The following is a 4,110-nucleotide window of genomic DNA, read 5'->3' as shown; positions in this document are numbered from 1 at the left end:
GACCTGGTTCTCCCAACTAGAGGAGAACTCAATCGGAAGCTTCCGTGACTTATCAGCGGCTTTCCTCAAGACATACATTATGTTCACAAAGTGCAGTGCCACTGCTTCTAGCCTGTGGAACCTCAACCAAACCAAAGATCAGAGCCTCCGCGACTACATGGAGAAGTTCAAAGCAGTAGTCTCAAGGATTGAAATCCCAGACGACATCGCCATGCGGAACACGTTGTGGGTCCGCTCTAAATTCCGAGAAGACTTATACCAAAATCCAACCACGTCGCTCCAAGAAGCTATCGCTCGTTCTGACAACTTTATCAGAATGGAAGAAGATACAAACGCAATCCTCAGCAAGATGAACGCACCGAAAGTGCCAGCGACGAAAAAATGCCAACACGCGACAGGAACCGCGCCAGCACACTCCTAGCGACAAAAACAGCCGAAAAGACGGTTACATGTATATCGTCAACGAAAATAACGTGCCGGTCTCAACCATGGTAGTCCGCGGAGAAGGTTGGAACAAATGGGTCAGAGAGCTCGACTCGTCTGGCAAGCCAATTGATATTGTCTGTGCGACTCAACCTGTAGTAGCAACGGCAGGCCCTTCCAGAACTGTTGATCTCACCAAACATTGCAAATATCACGACGTCAAAGGACATGATACGACAGAGTGCAAGTCACTCTACGCGCACTATCTCTCATCTCTCGCCAGCGGCGACTTCAAATTCAAGCCCCTAAAAGCTAAGCCCAAAAACGGCAAAAGCTGGAGCAAGAATAAAGAAAGAAGGGCCCAGAGCAAAGCTACCGGCAAAGGCCGACAAAACAAAACGCAGCAGCAAGACGAGGATAAAACTCTGAAGGATGACGGTGAGGAAGACTCCTCAGCCGATGAAGAACATCCAGCTAACCGCAGGCGCATAGAGGTTATACTCTCTCAGCAAACCTTGTCATCAGACGACGAGAACGACGACACCTATACTCGGAGATCTGAGAGATGTTCTCAAACGAAAGCTCGAGTCCGAAGACGACAACAGCTTCGAACACAGTGATCTCCGGCTAACACTGAACGCAAGGAAGTCTCACCGTATCTCGACCAGTGATCCTGATCCCAAAAAGCATCCGAAACGCCCAAACGGTGATCTTCGAGACAAACTCAACGCTGGCGCGTGCGATCTTCGTATTCTTCTCAACCGTTCGAAGCCCACTGATCTCCAAAGACGGTTGGAACAAACTAAGACGTCAGGCAACTCTACGCTGTCGCAGAATGATGACAACGGATCAGCTGACCTGCGCGCCTTCTTAAACTCCAAGCGAGTAAAAACAAGACAGCGAGTAAATGTCATTATGGGTGGTTCTCCTCCCTGCGGGAATTCTGTTCGCTCCGTCAAGGATTACCGCCGGCAATCAGCAACTTCGCAAAGGTGGCCGACTAGGTCTAAACATAAACCGAGTTTTCTTTTTCTTTCTGAAACAAAACAACAATTTGATTTTGTTCAGTCTTTTCAATTTCATTTCGGTTATTCTCATATTCATACAGTTGATTCTCAAGGAAGAAGTGGAGGTTTAGCTCTTTACTATGATTCAACTTTAAAGGTCGATATCATTTCCTCGAGTAATAGAATTATTGATGTAGTGACAAAATATAAAGGCAAGTTTATTTTTTGTCATTTGTGTATGGGGAACCGAATCAAGGTCTTCGAGATCAGGTTTGAGAGAGGCTAACGAGAATGGGTATTGTTAGGGACGAACCGTGGTTTATTATTGGTGATCTAAATGAAATTACAGGAAACCATGAAAAATTGGGGGGACCTCTCCGTCATGCAGATTCTTTTCTTTGTTTTAATCATATGATTCAAAATTGTGGTTTGATGGAGTTCCCGAGCCTAGGAAATATTTTCTTCTGGAGGGGACGAAGAGGGGGGCATGTGGTTAAATGTCGCCTTGATCGAGCACTGGGGAATAATTGGTGGCATAACTTGTTCCCATGCTCCTTTGTGGAATATCTGGGGATGATCGGGTCAGATCATAGACCAATAGTGACAACCATCGATGATAAAGTTCTTAAATTTTATCGACAGTTTCGGTTTGATAAGAGATGGATTGGTGGAGTCTATATAGCGAGCTTGGTCGGTGCATAGAGGTGGACAAAGGGGGGGGGGGAGAATAGTTGATAAAATTCATAATTGTTGTCATGAGATATCAGTATGGCGGAATGATAACCCACCATATGAGAAGGAAAAAATAAATACAGTACAGAAGGCACTTGAAGTTCAGAATGATATGACAAAGTCACATGAAGAAGTGGTAGAGGTTTCACGCAAATTGAAAGAGGCCTATAGAGATGAAAAACTTTATTGCGAACAAAAGAGCAGAAATACATGGCATATATATGGAAACAGGAACACTAAAGTTTTATCACGCTTTCACTAAACAACAGCGGATTCAAAATATAATAAGGCTGAGAATGGGAAGCACGAAAAAAACATTTCCCCCACCAAGTGGATAGACCACCTATTTATTTGCCATTCATCAATTGTTGTTTGATAAAATATGATCCATCTTTTTAATAATAAAAAAATTAAAGAACCACTAGTAGTTCAATTTTACATAGGGAAAAAACAAGTTTTGCTATGAACAGTATAAAACATCATGTAAGGAGTGTTCTAGTATAGGTTAAAGCAGTTCTTTGTTTTTAAATTGATATTAATAGTTTTATCATTATAACTACAACAATATATGTTTGATAAAATATGTTTCATCATTCAAATCCAAAGTCAACATATTAAAACTGATGTCTTAAGTAATATTATAGCTCAAAACTATCACATTATTTTTGATATGTTAGTAAATATTAAAGCTCAAAACTATATTCTTACCAAAAATTATAATTGTTATAAAAGCATCCAAAGTTATTTATTTATATATTTAATTTGAAGATCAGTTTATTTTTTACATGTTTAATTTTTATTATATTTTGAATTAAAACTTATATTTTGGACATTACAAATTATATTTTAAATAAATACTCTAGTTATGAAAAAATAGTAACAAAAAGTTAAATAAATTATTGTAAAATTTAAGAAAAACAATTTAATTCTTTTGCGAAATAATTTTAAATTGATTTTACACCACTTTTATCGAAATAGAATTATTTCATTTACAAATGATTTTAAATAAACTTTTTAATTATAAAAATAAATAGTATAAATTTTTTTATAAAAGTTAATTTAGATTTGTATAGTACTTTGAACCACTTTTTATCCACTTTCACCATTCAAACCTATATTTTGTACCGCCAGATCCGCTTGATCCACTTTTGTTCCGCTCAACCCGCTCGATCCACTCTTATTCCGTTTGATTTGCTTGGTCCGCTAGATCCGCAACGCTTGATCCGCTTTCTCCATTCGGAGCCTAAGTGGTTTCTATAATGAGGAGGGGGTTTGGACTAACTCCGAAATAGAAATCAAACAAGTTGCGGTCAAATACTTTGTGGATTTGTTTCAGTCTGCCTCGCCATCTGACTTTGATGGTGCAAGGCTTTTATATAAGTTTTTGCAAAAACAGTGTATATTAACTTTTATGGTTTTAGATAATATTAGGGTATATAGTGATTATGTGTGAGTTACTTATAGATGGTGTTCTTGTTGTATATTTTTTATAATTAGTAATCTATTATTGGTTGGTCAATTGTGGGTTGCTATAACTATTTTAAAGATTCAACTTACACAAAGTTCATTAACCAATTTGTTCCCAATACTATGAAAAAAATATGCTGATATTGAATGTTAAAAGAATTTACAACACATGACAGGAAGTGGGTGAAAAGATGCTAAAGCATTATTCTAGAAGTTGTGTTTATAGTCAAACATGGTATCTTCAATAGGTACATGACTTCTTATAGCATTTTCTTATATATCTGGTTTTGGAAGAATATACAGAAAAATTGGTTCAAAATTTGTTTTTATTTGGAAGAATTTTATTATATATGTGGTTTTGAATTATTATGTTTGTGAATTTTTTCTTCTTTTATTTTTTTACTTTTTTTTTATTAAAAATTATTTGATGTTGTAATTTTCAACAACTAACTAAATCTCATAATTTAATGGTTGAGATAAT

This window comes from Brassica oleracea, chromosome C8 (genome assembly GCF_000695525.1).
Source record: "Brassica oleracea var. oleracea cultivar TO1000 chromosome C8, BOL, whole genome shotgun sequence".
NCBI classification, from domain to species: domain Eukaryota; kingdom Viridiplantae; phylum Streptophyta; class Magnoliopsida; order Brassicales; family Brassicaceae; genus Brassica; species Brassica oleracea.
The sequence above is the reverse complement of the archived record's forward strand: the minus strand, read 5'-3'. Positions refer to the sequence as shown.